General features: G+C 46.2%; 1 protein-coding gene across 4 annotated transcripts in view; it reads left to right on the forward strand.

Annotated features, from left to right (window-relative positions):
• The window catches only part of HPCA (hippocalcin), a 55,523-nt gene that overhangs the window by 20,035 nt on the left and 14,460 nt on the right, over positions 1-21,028 (forward strand). The window contains exon 1 of one of the 4 annotated variants that reach the window (XM_069971374.1): positions 14,817-15,373. The exons of 2 other annotated variants lie outside the window; for them this stretch is intronic. The gene's annotated coding sequence lies outside the window, so the exon portion shown is untranslated. Of the gene's footprint in view, positions 1-14,816; positions 15,374-21,028 lie in introns of those variants that run through there. One more of the 4 variants, XM_069971373.1, reaches the window with a different exon arrangement.

Raw genomic sequence — 21,028 nt, forward strand, 5'->3', positions numbered from 1 at the left:
ATTTTTGCAACCCGTTTTTTTCATCAGTTTTTTGCAAAAAAAAATGGATGCATTTGTGTGCATCCGTTTTGATCCGTTTTTCCATTGACTTCCATTGTAGAAAAAAACTGATCAAAACGGATCCGTCTTTTTTTGACGGACACAAAAACATAGCTGACACTAATTTTGTGTCCGTTAAAAAAACGGATCCGTTTTGATACGTTTTTTTTACAATGGAAGTCAGTGGAAAAACAGATCAAAAGGGATGCACACAAATGCATCCGTTTTTTTTCATCCATTTTTGCAAAAAAACGGATGAAAAAAAACGGATTGCAAAAACGCAGTATGAACCTAGCCTAAAGTTTCTTGAAAGAAGTCCCATTAAACTGACAAATCTCAGGCAGGCAGAAACATAATAACAAAAGTATACTTATGCGTTCCAGAGTCCTCGTAGCGCTTCCTTAAAGACCAAGTCAATTTTCGTTTTCATGCTATGTTTTTTTTCTCTTCATGTTCAAAAGGCCATAGCACGTGCATTTTGTCATCTACATTTTTTCTCCTATTTTTTTTACATAAAATATGCTGTGAAACGAGGAAAAAATTATTTACGTTGTAAAAGTAAAATAAAATGCATTTTTTTTTTATTGTGTGGGGTTGTTTTTACTTCATTCACCCTGATCGCCATGATCCATACTTTCTAACGGTAGCTTGCTTGTGTATATGCAGCTTTTTGATGGCTTTTTATTACAATTTTTCGGGATTTGATGTGACCAAAAATGCGCAATTTTGCACTTTGGCATTTTCTTTTGCACTTACGCTGTTTACCGTGCATGATCAGGAATGTGATAATTTAATAGTTCGGGAGAATACACAAGCGGCCATACCAAATATGTTTATTTATTTTTATTTATAAAATAGGAAAAGGGGAGTGATTTAAAGGGAACCTGTCACCTCCCGTGCCGGGGTGACAGGCTCCCGACCCCCCGCTACAGCCCCCTATACTCACCTGATCCCGCCGGGTCCCGCTTCTGGATCTGGTCGGGTCACGGAGATCTCACCTGATCCCGCCGGGTCCCGCTTCTGGATCCGGTCGGGTCACGGAGATCTCAGCCGCTGCAGCCCGGCGCACGCTCATAGAGAATGACGGAGCGCTGGAGGATTTTCTTAATAAAATTAATTTGAAATCCCCCTGGGGGACAAAAAAGCAAGAGTGGGAGGTTTTGCAGTATGAATTTTGGGAGTCTATGTATAACAGATGGTATAAAGTGGCCTCCATCATAACTATGTGGGAAGTTATCTGTCAGGGAGCGAAAAGAGTAAAAACGTGGTGTGAACGAGACCTTAATATGGTCCATTTTTACACTGTCAAGCTAATTGACTCTTTCATTTAATTTAAAAGGTACTCTGGCAAAAAAAAACAAAAAAATTTTTACTTCTCAAACCAACTGGTGTCTACAAGTTATATAGATCTGTGAATTACTTCTATTTAAAAGTCATCCAGTACTTATCAACTGCTGTGTGTCCTGCAGGAAGTGCTGTATTCTTTCCAGGCTGAGGCTGGGTTCACACACAGTATATTTCAGGCAGTATTTGGTCCTCATAGCAACCAAAACCAGGAGTGGATTAAAAACACAGAAAGTCTCCGTTCACATAATGTTGTAATTGAGTGGATGGCCGCCATTTAATGGCAAATATTTGCTGTTATCTTAAAACAACAGCTGTTGTATTGAAATAATGGCAGTTCTTTACCGTTATATGGCGGCCATCCACTCAATTTCACCATTGTGTGAACAGAGCCTTTCTGTGTTTTTAATCCACTCCTGGTTTTGGTTGCTATGAGGACCACAATACTGCCTGAAATATACTGTGTGTGAACCCAGCCTGACACAGTGGACAGACTCTGTGTCAGACTGAACAGAGTACACCACTTCCTGCAGGACATACAATAGCTGATAAGAATTTTATTTTATTTTTGTTTTTAATAAAAGTGAAATACAATTCTTTATAACTTTAGGACACCAGTTGATTTGAAATAAAAAAAATTCGACGGAGTACCCATTTAATTCTACTGAATTCACTACAAATCTGAACCAATGACTGTTGCACATTTTCTGCCATGTTCTCATTTTAGTGTAAAGTACTATTAGTGTTTGATCTCCTGTGGGGTATTTTCTTCAGTACAGTTGAAGAACTGGGGAAAAAAACACAAATTTTCATATAGACATGACAATATCCCCCCATAGAAGTCTGTGGCAAAACACCAAACACACAGCCTGCTATGATTTCACTAAACAAAAAAACGCCATAGCAGAAAAATGTCCTATGGGTATTGTGTTTCGCTTTTCCCCCATCGACTATCAGATAACATCTGGTCTCTGCATTTCTGAACCCTAAAAATGCCATATGCCATCTTTCTGAAAAACGCCTAGACTGGGTCCAGCCATATAGTACATGAGAACATACCCCTCTCCCAAAGTTATTCACAGGATAAGGATAACAAGACATATAGAGAATTAATGGAGCACTGCCCCTACTGTTTATTTGAGGGGGACACGTTCCCCACATTCTCGTGACCCCTGGGACCCCCCACCAATCAGCTTGATATCCCCTATCCTGTGGATTTTTCAGGGGGAGGGGCAGCTACCTAGCTCACACCTGGATGTATGGGTGTGGGTGTGTGTGTGGTGGGGGTGGGGGGTCGTAATACTTTGCCTTGCCCCTGATGCTGCCCACACACACACACAAGAGCCATTGGGTTGTGTATATATAATGTATATTTATGGTGGTGTTCGTGTTGCTATGATAAGCTATTATTGCTGTGACCCTGTCACTTGAAAAAAAACTTTTGACAAACCTTGCAGATGTAGGCATAAACCTTGCAATTCAGGTTTTTTCTTCAAGATTTGAGTGTGCCTTTAATCCAGGGATACACATTTACATGCAGAAGTTCTACCATCCACTGCTCCATCCTACTTGCGCTCATTGTGCAGGTGATAGATCTGTGTAGCAGGCAGATGTCCAGCTTTATGTCTCTGCTATATGTGATGGATCCCCTAACTCCCAAGCATAATAAGTTAAACCAAAGAATGCAAAATAAATACACAACACATTGTAATCAGGTGTCAAAGGGGCCCAATTTTATTTAAAATTACATGACACTGAAAATGGCAGACCCCCGACTCACGAAGAGTCACCCTCCAGCACTCAGGCGAGGAAAAAACCCCTGTGGGCAGGCCCGGACTGGTAATCTGGCAAGCCGGGCAAATGCCCGCTGGGCTGGCCGGATTACCAGTCCGTGGGCCGCCCGGGCTGCATAATAAAAAATAAAAAAAATCGCTGCGGCCCACTCCCGTCACTGCAGCCCGCTTCTCTCTTCCCACCGGCTCCTGACATGCTCCACCAATCCAATCAACGTGGAGCAGGAGCGTGGGGCCGCTGCGGCCCCTCGTTGATTGGATAAGAGGAGCATGTCAGGAGCGGGCCAGCCGTGCTGAAAGGTGCGGGCTGCAGTGGCGTGTCTCCGTCCCGCCCCCCGGACCGCGCGCTCAGGGGTAGGCTGGGCTGGGGGTAATGTGCTGCCTGCGGCCGGCCCTCTGCGGTGGTTAAGACTGAGAGAATAGCGCGACCGGCCGCCGCGCTATTCCCTCAGTCTCTTCCAGGCCGGCTAATTCCCCCCCCCCCCAAGTGCTGAGGCCGCAGACGTGCCTTGCGCAGGCACGTCTGCAGCCACCTCTGCCAGGCCCCCAGCGGCTGACGTCACTTCCCTGACGCGCCGCTGAGGACCTGGGAGTAGAGTGGAGAGGGGCCGCCGGCTGCTGCAGCAGGAAGAAGCTGCTGTGCACCAAAGATCCGGAGGAAGAAGCTGCGATGTGAAGAAGAACGATGTGAGGTGAGTGTTTTTTTTTTTTTTTTTAATTACTTCACATGTGGCCACACAGCGGCAGGGGGGCTACTCTATATATGGGGAGGGGATGCAGGGGGGCTATTTTTTATGGGAATGGGGAGGATTGCACAGGGGGGGCTATTCTATATGGGTGGGATGCACAGGGGGGGGGGTGCTATTCTATATGGGGGGGATTGCACAGGGAGGTTATTCTATATGGGGAGGATTGCACAGGGGGGCTATTATGCAGGGGGGACTATTCTATATGTAGGGGATTGCACAGGGGGCTATTATGCGGGAAGGCTATTCTATATGTGGGGAGTTGCACAGGGGGGGCTATTCTATATGGGGGGATTGCACAGGGGGGCTATTCTATATGGGGGAATTGCACAGGGGGGCTATTCTATATGGGGGGATTGCACAGGGGTGCTATTCTATATGGGGGGATGCACAGGGGGGCTATTCTATATGGGGAGGATTGCACAGGGGGGCTATTATGCAGGGGGGCTATTCTATATGTGGGGATTGCACAGGGGGGCTATTCTATATGGGGGAATTGCACAGGGGGCTATTATGCAGGGGGGCTATTCTATATGGGGGGATTGCACAGGGGGGGCTATTATGCAGGGGTGCTATTCTATATGGGGGATTGCACGGGGGGGGGGGGGCTATTATGCAGGGGTGCTATTCTATATGGGGGGATTGCACAGGGAGGTTATTCTATATGGGGAGGATTGCACAGTGGGGGCTATTATGCAGGGGGGCTATTCTATATGGGGGGATTGCACAGGGGGGCTATTCTATATGGGGGGATTGCACAGGGGAGCTATTCTATATGGAGGGGATGCACAGGGGGGGCTATTCTATATAGGGGGGATTGCACAGGGGAGGTTATTCTATATGGGGGATGTACATGTACAGCAGGGGGGCTATTCTATATGAGAGGGATGTATGTGTAGAGCAATGGGGCTATTCTATATGGAAAGATGTACAGCAGGGGGGGGGGGTATTCTATATGGAGGGATGTATAGATGAGGATGTTGCTGGAGCATGAAGCCTAATATGTCTGTCTGTCAGATCCCGTGGAGAGGAGTCATGGCCAGAGAAGCCTTCATGATGGCCGGAGATAGATGGAGAAGAAAAAGTGGACGTCTCTTCATACAGAGAAGACGCCTACTGTGAGTCACAGGATGTAACTGCACTATAATCACTTATAAGGTCTGCAGAACCTTTACACAGCTGGGATCTACCTTGGTATCAGGGGTGTCAAACTCCGGCCCTCCTTGTGTTGCAAAACTACAATTCCCGTCATGCTTTAGCTGTCCAGTCATGATGGGGATTGTAGTGATGTAACAGCTGGAGGGACGGAGTGTAACACCTGTGTTCTATGGTCACTGCTTTGGGAGAATATTGGTCTTTATATAGTGGCTGTTATTTGGTGCCAGTATAGTGGTCTTATCCAGTCACTGTATGGTGAGGGTAGTGGGCATGGTGTGATGGTATAGTGGTATTATCCATTCACTGTATGCTGAGGGTAGTGGGCATGGTGTGATGGTATAGTGGTCTTATCCAGTCACTGTATGGTGAGGGTAGTGGGCATGGTGTGATGGTATAGTGGTATTATCCAGTCACTGTATGGTGAGGGTAGTGGGCATGGTGTGATGGTATAGTGGTATTATCCAGTCACTGTATGGTGAGGGTAGTGGGCATGGTGTGATGGTATAGTGGTATTATCCAGTCACTGTATGGTGAGGGTAGTGGGCATGGTGTGATGGTATAGTGGTATTATCCAGTCACTGTATGGTGAGGGTAGTGAGCATGGTGTGATGGTATAGTGGTATTATCCAGTCACTGTATGCGGAGGGTAGTGGGCATGGTGTGATGGTATAGTGGTATTATCCAGTCACTGTATGCTGAGGGTAGTGGGCATGGTGTGATGGTATAGTGGTATTATCCAGTCACTGTATGGTGAGGGTAGTGGGCATGGTGTGATGGTATAGTGGTATTATCCAGTCACTGTATGGTGAGGGTAGTGGGCATGGTGTGATGGTATAGTGGTATTATCCAGTCACTGTATGGTGAGGGTAGTGGGCATGGTGTGATGGTATAGTGGTATTATCCAGTCACCGTATGCTAAGGGCAGTGGGCATGGTGTGATGGTATAGTGGTATTATCCAGTCACTGTATGCTGAGGGTAGTGGGCATGGTGTGATGGTATAGTGGTATTATCCAGTCACTGTATGCTGAGGGTAGTGGGCATGGTGTGATGGTATAGTGGTATTATCCAGTCACTGTATGGTGAGGGTAGTGGGCATGGTGTGATGGTATAGTGGTATTATCCAGTCACTGTATGGTGAGGGTAGTGGGCATGGTGTGATGGTATAGTGGTATTATCCAGTCACCGTATGCTAAGGGCAGTGGGCATGGTGTGATGGTATTACTTGTCCTGAGTATTCTGGTAGTATTGGCAATATTAGTGTTGTATATAGTGGATTGTATTCAGTCACAGTGTAGCGGTATTAGTCATGGTGTGGTGATATTATTTGTCATTTATATACTGGTAGTATTGGCAATATTGGTGGGTTTGCTTAATAACAGAATGGCAGTAATGTGTACTGTATGGTGATAATAACTGCTTACTGGTGTTATTAACTATGACAGTATTATCATGCACAGAAAATTCTTACCTATGTTACCATTATATATCCTAAAATTTGTCCTGGGGCCCTACATATATAGATAGATAGATAGACAGATGAGCTGCAATACCTCACACAAACTGAAGAAGAGTGTGGCGCTGTTTCTGGAAGAAGGTGGTCATGTTTTCCTCCTATAAGGGGAATCTGTGAGGTCCGTACCAGGTCTAGGGCTGTAAATCTGAGCAGACAGATGTGAGGGAGATATCACTGACAGGACCTTTAGTCCAGTCTAAACTTATATAATTGTCCTTTTCATTTCCAACTAAAGGTTCACAACAGCAGCAGCAGCAGCCTATACGTCCATCAGCCAGAGCTGGAAGGGACGGGGGTAGAAGGTGACACCTCAGCTGGTAATGAAAAGAATGATTATAGAGGTTTACACTGGACTAAAAGGTCCAGTCCGTGACCTGTACGCTGGGATCTACAGCTGTTCACCTGGTATAGACCCCACAGGTTCCCTTTAAGGGCACGTTCATAACTAATCCAATGTGGATTTGATGCTTCTGATTTAATCAGTTGAAATGAATGCATAAATATGCCGCATCAAATCCACAGCAGATTATGTTATATCATTACTTTTAGGTGCTGATGGTGGGTTCACATGTTTAAGGGAGTAGTGGGGACACGGCTAAATGAAGCAGAATTTGCTCCAGCGCGTATTTTACACGGCTATCCATGATATGGTGTGTGGGCTGCTGGGGTTTGACTGCCAGGGCTGATTTTAAGTCCCAGTCCGGCCCTGCCTGTGGGGGAAACCTCGAGGGAGCCATGGCTGGAGAGTTGCCCCTCCCCTGGGCTTAGAGGGTAATACCATACTACAAATATAATAAACTGGATGTGAGAGAGATCTGGCTGCAATATCTGTCACCTTATTGATGGCTAGACGGATGTATCTCTTCTCCTTCACAGATCCAGGTCCACTTCTCAAGAGGGTGGAGATTTGATGAAGGGGTAGTCTAAAACAGACCACCCCTTTTCCCCTGCTAGAACCTCCAAATTACATCAAGGGTAGGGGGGAGTAAAGTGGTCAAGCTCAAGGTCCTCTGGCGCATTCAAGATGGCACTGATCAGGGCGTGGTGCATTGCTTTATGGAGCCGTCTTTATGACATAAGCGCTTGTCATCACAGTGCACGGTTGCCATGGTTACTGCAGGTAAACACATCTGAAGCATTAACCCAATAATGACTGGCAATGTGCTTTACTGCAGAGGTCACTAAACACACTTGTGCCCAAGCAAACAGCTTATGGTTAGGCCACACTGAGAACACAAAATAATATGGTTTGATGAGGCCCATAGCAACCAATCACAGCTCAGCTTTCCTTTCTCAATTTACTCTGGTAAAATAAAAGCTAAACTGTGATTGGTTAATCTGTGATTGGCAACTATACAGCAGCCCATAGCAACCAATCAAAGCTCAGTTTTATTTTAATAGCAGCTTGTTAAGATATGAGAGGTGAGCTGTGATTGGTTGCTATGGGCAAATCAGACTTCCCAGTGTCGGACTGGGGTACCTGGGGCCCACCAGGGGAAATTATCCTTGGGGCTCACCAATATAGAACCAGTGAGACACGACATGCAGAACGACATGCTGACGCACTCGAAATAAAACTCAGAATACCCTCCATTTATACAGCTCTCAGGGTATGCTGGGAGTTGTAGTTTCTAAGAGGACAACCCTTTAATAAATCATTGTGTGCAGAGGCTCCTGGTGGCTGCAATGTGTGGGTGACAACCATCAGCCCTGAAGGTCCAGCAATACATCTCTCTACCGCGGCAGTTATCAGAGGATTGTACTACTGTACTACAACTCCCAGCATATCCTGAGGGCTGCAGACTGTCAGTAAATGCTGGGAGTTGTAGTGCCTGCAGCTGTTGTAGTTGGGTCCTAGGTGCATTATACACTGGATGCTTTGTGGCATATAAGAATACATAGTCCTGTGGGGGCTCAGTGTAGGAAAGTGACCCCAGAACAGCACTAATAGGGGCAGCTGGGGGTGACAGGGGGAGCAGCTAGGGTAACAGGGACAGGGGGAGCAGCTAGGGGTGGCAGGGGTCGAGGGAGAAGCTGGGGGGGGGGGGAGCAGGGGAAGAAGGGGGGGGGCAGGGGAAAAAGATGGGGTGACCAGGGGGAGCAGCTGGAGGGGGCAGCTGGGGTGACAGGCAGGGGGAGCATATGGGGGGCAGCTGGGGTGGCAGGGAGAGAAGATAGGGTGACGGAGAAAATCTGGGGGGCAGGGGGAGCAGCCGGGGACCAGGCTGGGCTGGTGTCCCCCATGCAGCTTCGGGCTGGGGTGAGCTTCCGGCACTGACAGCCTGTATCACACAGACCGGAAGCTTACAGCTGCAGCCCAGTGGTACACGAACTTCTCTCCTGCTCGGCAGCAAACATGTGATGTCACTGGTGGTGCCGAACAGGAGAGTAGTTCGGGCACCATGGGGCTGCAGCTGTGAGCTTCCAGCCTGTGTGATACGGAAGCTGACCCTGACCCCAAAGCTGCACCCAGGCCGACCCATCAACCTCCCCCCGACCCCCTACATGTCCGTCCGGGGGGAGGAAGTAGCCAGACGGGCATGTAGGGGGTTTCGACCGGCCAGGAGGGGGTCGGCCCCTCTGGCATCTGACAGAGATGCCCTATGGCCAGTCTGGGCCTGACTACCCCTTCATCCTCCTGCACCTCCAAGATCATACTACTACCCCTTTATCATCATACTACTACCCCTTCATCCTCCTGCCCCTCCATCATACTACTACCCCTCCATTATCCTCCTACCCCATCATACTACTACCCCCCTTCATCCTCCTGCCCTTCCATCATCATAGTAGTACCCCTCTCATCCTCTTGCCCCTCATCACCATGCTACTACCTCCTCCATTATCCTCTTACCCCATCATACTACTACCCCCTCCATCATCAGAGTAGTACCCTCTCATCCTTTTGCCCCTCATCACCATACTACTACCTCCTTCATCAGCAGAGTAGTACCCCTCTCATCCTCTTACCCCTCATCACCATGCTACTACCTCCTTCATCATTCTCCTGCCCCTTCATCTGTATTTAAAACAAAAAAAAAAATCTATACTCACCTCACCTGTATGATTCCTCTGGTTCCCCAGCGACTGATCTCCCTGCTGGGCATGAGTGACATCACTCACGCCGTCAGGGGGCGGGGCTTCCCGCATCGGGGGCGGAGTTTCCCAGGACGTACCGGGACATGGTTTCGATATGAGGGCCTGACAGCTGCCACAGCGTCCATACCTCCCAACATTTCTGTAGACTACAATTCCCAGCATTTCCTGTCACTCAGTTTAAAATCCACTGGTATACGGCAGATTTGTTAACATGAAGGAGACTGCTGACAATCTGATTTCATTGTACATGAAAAGGGCTGCCAAAGAGTAATATAAATAAAATAAATAGAGTAAAGACAAGCAGTATGGGTAAAACTACATTTCCCAGACTGGAAATCACTGATCACCCGATTAGTTGATCAATGGAGAAACTGCATTGACTGTACAGAAGGGGTTGTCTAGTTGTTTTAATGTAAAATAGCCCACAGTACTAAAGAGGAACTCTAGAAAAAAAATATTTCAAATAAACTGGTGCCAGAAATTTGTAATTTATTTCTATAAAAAAAAAAAAAAATCTCAAGTCTTACAGTACTAATTAGCTGCTGTATGTTCAGCAGGAAGTGGTGTATTCTTTCCAGTCTGACACAGTAATATCTGCTGCCACCTCTGTCCATGTCAGGAACTGTCCAAAGTAAGCAGCAGATATCACTGTGTCAGACTGGAAAGAATACACCATTTCCTGCAGGACATACAGCAGCTGATAAGTACTGGAAGGCTAGATGGTTTTTAGGGGAAGAAAATTAAAAATATATATAACTTTCTGACACCAGTTGATTTAAAAAAATATGTATTTTTTTTTAGCTTGATATCCCCTATCCTATAGGTGGGAACTAGATAAAAATTGGGGAAATTGGCTACAGGGGAGACCTTACCTAGACACTGGCGGAAAATATATATGGGGCAGACATGGGTAATAGGGAAAAACTACATATGGTGGGACCTCCTCCACATGTACAGGGGGTACTTACCTAATGGCGGAGATGGAAAAATGCTCTGGACCTATATGCTATAGTGTGTTAACCCTTTCCTTTTTTTAACCTTACAGTAAGTTTATATATTAGCTAATAATAATCGATGTAATTCTGTAACATTCCTATATTATTATTAATGTTGTCAGCATTACTTGAATGGCGGTTGAGGGAGGGGGAGCTGCTGAGATTCACCCTGTTGGCCAAATTACCTAGAAACAGTCATGGATCAGACAGCTGGCAGTATTTACGGTGACACGCTGCTTGGCGCTGTAAGTGGGTGCTCTGTAGCTGTCACTAATAGGAGGAATTAAGACATTGAAGAATTATCACTACTATTTACAGTAAAATACAAGTGGATGGGGGGTTTTAATACCCCTTCCACACATATTGGAGCCAAATCTGGTATTTAAAGGGGTAGTGCGGCGTTTCAAAACTATTCACTAAATAACACACATTACAAAGTTATACAACTTTGTAATGTATGTGATGTTAGTGAATGGCCCCCTTCCCCGTGTTTCCCCCCACCCACTCTAGACCCGGAAGTGTGATGCACTATACTCACCTCATTCGTGTCGACCCCCGTCCGCCATCTTGTGACAATGATGTCATCTTCGGGAGGCCAGCCGAACCGCTCCATCCGTCCCACATGCCGGCCGCCCTCTGCCGCGTCATCAGCTGCTCAGCCGCGATTGTCTGAGCTCAGTAATGACGCTGACATAATAGTGATTTGAATCAATAGTGATGCACGGCCGATTGCTGATTGCCGACTATAAAAAAGTAATAAAGTTTATACATACCTGTGCAACCTCCCCGATGCTTCTGTCCGCTCCCTGGTATCTTTCAGTCTTCTGCAGTAACAGCAGACTACAGCCAGTGATTGGCTGAGCTACCTGTCACCTCAGAGGCGCTGCAGTTCTCGTGGCGGCTGTGGACAGAAGACAGGAAGATACCAGGGAGTAGTGGTGTAGCTACCGGGCCGCTACCAAGAAGGGGCCCTTGAGGCCCCCGCTTGCCATTGCACTGCCCCCCTCCCACTCCCTCTTGTGACCGCAAGCAGTGTTTAGCTTGTGATCACAAAAGGGAGTCCAGTCTGGCCACCGGCTGACGCGCGACTCCCCGCCTCCGTCCGGCCCCATCCCCGGCAACCAGTGATCCCTGTGTGCGACGGGGAAGTACTTCCGGCACAGGGAGCGTCGCTAATACGTGCTCCCTGTGCCGAAAGTAACAGCCCTGATGGACACAGGGATCACTGGTGCGTGTGCTGCCGGTGATGCGACCGGGGAGCCTCGCCTCAGCCCGCCAGACTGGACTGCAGGGGAAAAGAGCCACGACGGGGCAGCGAGTTGTCAGGTTTTTTTATTTGTGCTATGTGCTTTGCATAGATGGGGGGCATCTATGAGTGGGATACATAGAGCCATCTATGAGGGAAATATCATGGGGGCATCTATGAGTGGGATACATAGGGGCATCTATGAGGGGGATACATAGGGCCATCTATGAGGGGGATGTCATGGGGGGCATCTATGAGGGGGATACATTGGGGGCATCTATGAGGGGATATCATGGGGGGCATCTATGAATGGGATACATGGGGGCGTCTATGAGGTGGATACATAAGGGCATCTATGAGGGAGATAACATGGGGGTATCTATTAGAGGGACAACACAGGGGGGCCATCTATAAGAGGAACAACACAGGGGGGGCACCTATAAGGGAGACAACATGGGGGCTATCTATAAGGGGGAAACATTGAGGGGCCTTATATAAGAGGGACTACACGGGGGGTGTATACAATAGGGCATGCACAGAGGGATGCATATACTATAAGGGGGTCACATAGAGTCAGCCTACTCACTAAATGAGGGTGTAAAGGGGCCATTACAGATGTGCAGTTTGTAGAGAGATGAGGATGGTGCCAGAGTGAGGAGCCTAATATGTCTGGCAGATTCTGTGAATTCGTGGCTCAGAGAAGTTCTCATAATGGCTCAGAACGGATCAAAAAGACGATGAAAAGGTAAAAACTCTGATCAAAGAAGACGTCCCCTTTGAGTGATTTGATATACCTGCATTGTAATGTATATGGTGTACAGAACCTGTGTAGAGCTGGGTCTGCCTATGTATGACTGGATGAGGTGATAGTGATCTGTGTACAGTGGATTTATTCAGTAGCAGCGGTGGTGTTAGTATGTGGTGGTATTAGTCAGTAGCAGCGGTGGCATTAGTTAGTATGTGGTGGTATAAGTAGCAGCGGTGGTGTTAGTCAGTATTTAGTGGTATTAATCAATAGCAGCAGTGGTGTAAGTCAATATGTGGTGGTAATATTCAGTAGCAGCGGTGGTGATAGTCAATATGTGGTGGAATTATTTGTTACTTATTTGGTACTGTGTTTTATTGGATTTAGTATACTGGATTTGGTCAGTAACAATATGGTGGTGATGGTAGTGGTTGTGGTGTGGCGGTAATATTTGTCCCTTTTACACTGGTATTATTGGCAATATTGGGGTCAGTATACAGGATTTGGTTAGTAACAGTATGGTAATATTTATAGTTATAATATTTACTATATACTGGTATTATTGGTAATATCGGTCTTTATATAGATATATATATATATATATACACACACATCAATAGCATCGAGGAAGAGGGGGCCCAAGTTGACCTCTTGCACCAGGGCCCAAGAGACATTAGCTACGCCCCTGCCAGGGAGAACCACCGGGGAGCATGGTCAGATATGTCTAAACTTTATTATTTTACACTTTTACAGCAAGGGGTGCACGAACATCGCTAATGATATATATATAGATAGATAGATAGATAGCTTTTGCTGCACGATATTGGACCCATGTAATAGGCTCAAGAAGCAAGCGCCGATCTGGCAGTTGAGCGCTCGTTTACATTACTGATCAGGCCATGTAACATGACCCTAAGTTTCTGAATACTCTTAGATACCTGACTTGACTCGGACCTTGCAGGTGGCAACAGTGAACTTGGGTACTCAGTTGTGGGGTCTTAAAGAGACAGTCCCTATGCCCACGCATATGAACTAATGCTGTCTGTGGGCACCGAGCGACACAAGATCAGGGATGTAGGCCCCAGCTAGTGGATAGAGCTAGCCATTGTGGAGACCTATGTCTGTTTTTCATGTTTTTTTAGACAGTTCTCTATAATGTCTTGTACATGTGAATAGGCTTTTTTTTTTTTTGCAGCAGCAGGTGCATGGATTTCTGCAACCCTCTTTCAGATACATGGGACATTCATAGAAATGTTTGCAACACAACTTAGTGGGTGCAATGGCCATCACAGAGAGATCCTCCATGCCAGCTATTTAAAGGGGTTATCCAGCGCTACAAAAACATGGCCACTTTCCCCCTACTGTTGTCTCCAGTTTGGGTGGGGTTTTGAAACTCAGTTCCATTTAAGTAAATGGAGCTTAATTGGAAACTGCACCTGAACTGGAGACAACTGTAGGGGGGAAAGTGGCCATGTTTTTGTAGCGCTGGATAACCCCTTTAACCATTTAAATGCTGCTGTCAAAACTGACAGTGGCATTTAAATGGCCTGGATTACCTTCATTGGTGGTCCATGGTGCAGTCTGAGACCCCTATGAGGCGTTTCAGCTTGCCTGAGATCGGTGGTTGTCAATTTTAAACACCTTTATTTATTTTTAAGTTTTAATTTTTTTTTTGTAGTAAAACGAAATAAAAGTTATGTACATTGGGTATCGCTGCAATCGTACTGACTTGAAGAATATAGGTAGCGTGTCAGCTTAACCATATGGCAAACTATGTGAAGAGGAGAACAAGAGGAGCAAGAGGGCAAGTAGTCAGGTGGACGGTCTTAGTGACTGACAGCTGTAAGTGTGCATGTACAGCTGTCAATCCCTGACTAGGCCCACCCACTTGACTACTTAGACAGAGCAGAGGTTTATATGACTAAATGACAAGTTATCCTGGAACTTTTCCCATAGAACTATACAGGAGTCTGCCCAGCCCCTCCTGCTCCACAGCAATACGCTTCAGATTGGGCTGCCTTTCCAATGTGACAGGGTCATTTGATAAAAGTTGCCAGCTATAGGTTATATCATTGAATGCAGTATAAGCAGACGTTTTTCCCCGTGTAACGCTCAGTGTGAACGTGCGCACGGCCGCTATGTAGCTGGCGGGTCCTGTGTGAGGAGAACGTTATCTGCGCATCATTGTCTGAGCTTTCTGAAGCCTCATTCAGTTTGTGCTGAGAACAGGACTCAACCATTCCCCGCACAGGGGGGTACATTTCCTTTAATTTATAGCATTACCCTAGTTTATCGTTTCCATGTCTTTACTATCGGATTCACTGTCTTGGGTAAAATTTTTATATTCTCAATGAAGTGTAGTGAATTGGTAAAGCCTGTGTCTATGACCTTGCTACTATTTACTGGAGGAGAAGCACCCCTCCTACTCTGCAGTGGGCAGCGCCGGCTCCCGGCTGCTCTGTAAGCTGTACAATCCGCTCAGCTGCTCCAGGGAGATACACACAGTCAGAGATACCGGGGCTGCCCTACCGGACGCGCTCACCTGGGAGTCACGACAACCGGTGCAAAAGCAGCCTGTCACCCCGACCGAGGGCGGCCACAGCCGAGCCTAGCCGCTGCTCCATCCAAGTGCAGAGCCCGGGGCGCTGGAAGATTACATCGTGACCCGAGGACAGGACACAGGAATAAGGTGAGGTACGGCCGGGGAAGGGATGGCACCCAGCTGCACGGGTTAACCGTGTGAGTGACGGGGCCGGGATAAGCTGTGCCTGCTTTCCTGTGTGTAAGGGAAGTTCTGCCCTCAGCCCTTCTCTCTAGGTCCCCATTGATGCATATATGTATACTGTGTATATATATATATATACTATGGAGAAGCGTCCATTGCAGATGTGTAACATTATATAACGTCAATTATGTAATATAGCATAGCAGACTGGGCAATACCCAGCACAAGGGCTTCCCTGGCATGGGGGCATATGGCATCCTGCTGGTCAAAGTCTTTGCTGGGTCCATGGCTAGGACTTCATGTGGAGCGGCACCGCCAATGGTCTCCATCATCATCACCGCTACATGGTGCCCGCTCCTATACACAGGGGCATCTCAGGGGTTAACTGGGTGATTCGCTGCCCAGTCTCTTGTGCAACACCTACCAAAGGGGGAAGCTGGCTGCATGGGCTCCCCCAGGAACCCCCTCTCTCCCTGAGGGGTCACATCTGCTGAGTTTGGTGTCCAGAGATCCTCCGCACATGCCAGCTGTGCTGAACAGCTGTACCAGACCCTGGGATAATCCGAGATCAGCCAGCCGGTAATGAATTCCCATCACACACAGGGAGGAGGTGACATGCCTGTCTCCAGCACAGACCTCCACCAATGGATCAGACGCTGGCCATAGATGTATAGGGAGAGCCTAATGCTACTATTAATGGAAGTCTTCTGCCAGTTCTGCCGCCAAATATTATTTTGCCCACTGACCAAATGCTCCGTTCATAATTGGGGGAAATTAGAGAAGTGGTTGTATGTAGATGCTTTGTAGACCCCTATTGTACCTCTGCGGTGGCAGTGCTATGGAAAATGGGGGTCAGTGAAGCACAAAGATTAGAGTCTTTTGGCACTAATCACTTTGCAGCATCAGCGGCGGTATGCCTTGTGTCCAATCATTACGGGCAGATGTGACCACCGGATATCAGGCCGTGCACAGCACTTAGAAGACAATGACGACAAAATAATTTACAAACATTACATACATACATTGCTTTACTGCCCCTAGAAATGATATAGCTCTATGCATCTGCCTAATGTGCCAATGTAATAAAAAGACCAGACTATGGATCACTCAGTGTTCTGTACTGACCCTGTAAGGAACAGATCCTGCATTGCTGGGGAAGGTCAGTCGTTTCTTGAATGGATGTAGGTTTACATTATTTCAAAAATAGGTATTGCTTTATACTTCAGCTAACCTTATAACTGTTTGTGTAGTGGAACAAAGAAGGCATTGGGGGAATTTACAAAGACCCCAATTCACATTTCTGTGGCTGATTTTTTTTATTGTCAGGAGACACTGATGAGGATTCCTGGCCAGAGGAATAAAAAAAAAAAAAACTAAAAAAAAAAAAGTCATACTTACCTGCTGCTGCGGTGGTGTCCTCCTCTGGATTCTCCTTCACTCTTTGTACCACAATGCCAGGGGAGGGAGTGGCCTCTTGTGGCCGGAGGTATAATGCTGCCACCAGCCACAAGAATGATTGACAGGGTTGTGTGCCAACGGCTCCCGGCCCGGTCAATCACAGAGCCACATTTTAAGGGCTTATCCAGCATTACAAAAACATGGCCACTTCCAGAGACAGCACCGCTCTTGTTTCCAGTTCAGGGGTGGTTTGCAATTAAGCTCCATTCACTTCAATGGAACTTAGTCACAAAACCTGCACCCAAAACGGAGACAAGAGCGGTGCTGTCTCCGGAAGAAAGTGACCATGTTTTTGTAGCGCTGGATAACCCCTTTAACTGTATATGCTCCCTATTATGATCGTGTACAGATAGGGCCAGGGTCAGCACCAGTGGCACTTGCCCTCCCTGCCCCCCTATAACCAAGTTCTTCCCACTTGGTGAACACACTGAGATTGATACAAAATATCTACATAATTCTCCATAAATAGCAAATCAGAAGTATATAAACACAGAATTATTCCTTCCATACAGACGTTTGAATGTGTCCACTTCCACAAAAAAAAAACCACACCTTCTCCGGCACCACTTAACATGGGTCTCCAAACTGCGGCCCTCCAGCTCTTGCGAAACCACAACTCCCATCATGCCTGGACAGCTAAACCTTTGGTTTTGGCTGTCCAGGCATGATGGGAAATGTAGTTTTGCAACAGCTGGAGGGCCGCAGTTTGGAGACCCATGACTTAGAAGGCTGTAATAGAAAATGGAACATTAATCCAGGGTGCTCAATCGTGACACGGGTAGCTAGTAGGATTCCAAATGCAACAGAGTAATAAACATGGATGGCACTCACCACTTATCCAAATGCCTCTTTTATTAGGGTCAAACATGCAATGTCAGATGGGAGGACACACCACTCTCCTTGGCCAAGGAGAGTGGGTGCGTTCCCCCATCTGGCGCTGCATGTTTTACCACAATAAAGGAGGCGTTCGGATAAGTGGTGAGCGCCATCGGATGTTCATTACTCACATTTGTTTTTTTAGGGTACAAACCCACACACCGTATACACAGCAGATACGCAACAAATACGCAGCAAATACGCAGCAGATTTGTTGGTACAGATTTGATGCTGTGTTCAGTTATTTAGATATAATCTGCTGCGTTTTTGCTGCGTATTTGCTGCGTGTTTGCTGCGTATTTGCTGCGTATCGCAGCAGTAAATACGCTGCATATACGGTGTGTGGGTTTATACCCTTATTAAAGTGTATTTGCCCGGGTTATGATCTCAGTTAAAAAAAAATCATTGTCCTGACAAGCCCATTTCATGTGTTAAAGGAAACAATCACTAGAAAAACGTACTGCATGCCATCTATCAATACATTGGTATACAGTCCCTGGCGCTGTTTCAAGCCATATGAGCATTACTTATATGGCCCAAAAACGCAACTTTGTAAATCCTACCTATGTAGGCATAGGGGTTGGTCCTCTGCTGCTAACTAGTCACAGCAGGCAGGGAACGCCTGGGGGCTTCGGCACTTAGGGGTGGTCCCTCTGTGATGTTAAAGCTGCTATTGGCTGACACTCCCTGGGAGGTGTGATTACCGAAGATGATTCCTGCCAGCTGTGACTAGTTAGCTGCCGAGGACCGCCTGATGTCTACATAGGTAGGATTTACATATGGCGCCGAACATTTACAAAGCGCTGCTTCGGGCCTTATAAGTAACGCTCATAATGATTATTATATGGCTTGAAACAGTGCTGGGGGCTGTATACCAACGTATTTATTGATAGTCACATTTTTCTAGTGATTGGTTCCCTTTAAAATAATTTATTCTACTATATTGTAGAAAAGGATTAGGTGATTATGGCCTAAAATAAAAATCTCAACCCTTTTGGCTATGTTTACACACAGTATTTTCGTTCAATATTTTGCAACCAAAACAGAGAGGCTATGTTCACACACTGCTGAAATTGAGTGGATGGCCATCATTTAATAGCAAGTAATTACCGTTATTTCAAAACAGTGGCCATTGTTTTAAAATAACGTCCAGTTATTTACCTTTATATGGCGGCCATCCACTCAATTTTAGCAGTGTGTGAACATAGCCTTTCTGTGTTTTCAATCCACTCCTGGTTTTGGTTGCAAAATACTGAGCAATAATACTGTGTGTGAACATAGTTTAAGGCTGGGTTCACACTACGTATATTTGAGGCTGTATTTGTGAGGCTGTATAGCAACCAAAACAAGGAGTGGATTGAAAACACAGAAAGGCTATGTTCACATAATGTTGTAATTGAGTGGATGGCCGTCATTTAATGGCAAATATTTGCTGTTATTTTAAAACAACGGCTGTTATATTGAAATAATGGAAGTTATTTACCGTTATATGGCGGACATCCACTCAATTTCAACATTGTGTGAACAGATCCTTTCTGGGTTTTCAATCCACTCCTGGTTTTGGTTGCTATGAGGACCTGACATGAGGACCAAATACAGCCTGAAATATACATAGTGTGAACCCAGCCTAAGACTGTATAGTAAATGGGTAGTGCCGCAAGACACAAATCACTTATCCACAGGTTTTGTGAGGAATGTAATACTGCTGTGGTCTGACCACTGGTACCGCACCGCCATGATTCTTGTAACTCATCCAGGTCCTTTGTATAAAATGAGCCGGGATTATGACTGCACTGCTGCTCTATTGACCCTTTATCGGACCTCATTGATGTTGAGTAAAGCACCGATGACCACAACTCACATCAAACAGAGGACAGGACTCGTTGACAGAATTGTGGCAGTACCAGTGGTCAGACTCCCAGCAATATTATATCAATTACCTATTCATTTACTGTTCACCATACAGTACAAATAGTGTGCATTACTGCCTGTTAGTGTCTTACTGACAAGCAACCTACTAGGCGGCACTTCTGGCACAGGGAGGAGCCCCCTCTACTACTACCAAACACTTTAGATGCTACAGTCACTATTGACCATGGCAACTAGACAGTGCATTGAATTTATTTTTCAGATTTTTTTTTTTTTTCTTTTGCCATGCCAATGACGAACCATATAAGCATGTTATTCGCAGCAGACACGGAGGCCTTCAGAAGGCCTTGGGCTGCTGTGACAGTGGCTTAGCTACTTTGTCACGGGGAGACGATTTTACCCCTATAACACCAACAGTGTACAGCACAACTGTTTAATTGGCGCTGTCAGTTTTAAAAGGTTAAATACCAGACAGCATTGCTATTGCGGATGTCTATCATTAGCAGAGCGGGTTTGTTGCTGAAAGCAGCTGACACCAGCTGTGTATGGAGCAGGCTCAGCTCCTGATCTCACTTCATACACCCCTATACGTCTACCGATGTTAAGAGGTTAAATTCTGTCTCCACTTTGCTGTGAAACACTAAAAGGGTTAACAAACTTCCTCAGTGTCATTTTTGAATACTTTGAGGGGTGCAATTTTTTATTTTAAGAGGGTGATTATGGGGGTTTCTTACATACTGGCCCTTTAAGGGTACGTTCACACTTACCGAATCCGCAGCTGATTTTCTGCTGCAGATCCGCAGCAGATTTCATTTAAATAACTGAACACCGCATCAAATCTGCACCATCGAATCTGCTGCGGATCCTGTAGGTGTGAACGCACCCTAAAAATTAAGTGCCCCTTAAAACATTTGATGTAGAAATCTTCTTGAAAATTTGAAAAATTGCTGCTAAACTTCTTAACGCGCCAACCTAGAGATGAGCGCAACTCGAGCATGCTCCAGCCTGATTGTTCCCCATTTGAATATTAGATGCTGCCTGGAGAACATGGATCCAACTTTTTCCGCCAGCGGTATTCAAATGCCAAACAATTGTACTCAAGCGTGCTCATCTCTAGTGACAACATTCAATAAAATGTAAAATGATGATCATTTCATAGCAATGCCCTGCTAATTAACTGGAAGGGAACACAGGTATATGAATAACAGAGGTGCCCACATTAGCTGTTGTGCACAACTGACCATCAACCTCTATAAAGGTCACTGAGCAAACCCAGAAGCCCTTTCTCATTCATCTTAAAGGGGTTATCCAGCGCTACAAAAACATGGCCACTTTTCCTCCTCTCTTGTCTCCAGTTTGGGTGGTGTTTCAAACTCAGTTCCATTGAAGTAAATGGAGCTTAATTGCAAACCACACCTGAA

The sequence above is a fragment of the Dendropsophus ebraccatus genome, chromosome 5 (assembly GCF_027789765.1).
Source record: "Dendropsophus ebraccatus isolate aDenEbr1 chromosome 5, aDenEbr1.pat, whole genome shotgun sequence".
In the NCBI taxonomy this organism is placed as follows: Eukaryota; Metazoa; Chordata; class Amphibia; order Anura; family Hylidae; genus Dendropsophus; species Dendropsophus ebraccatus.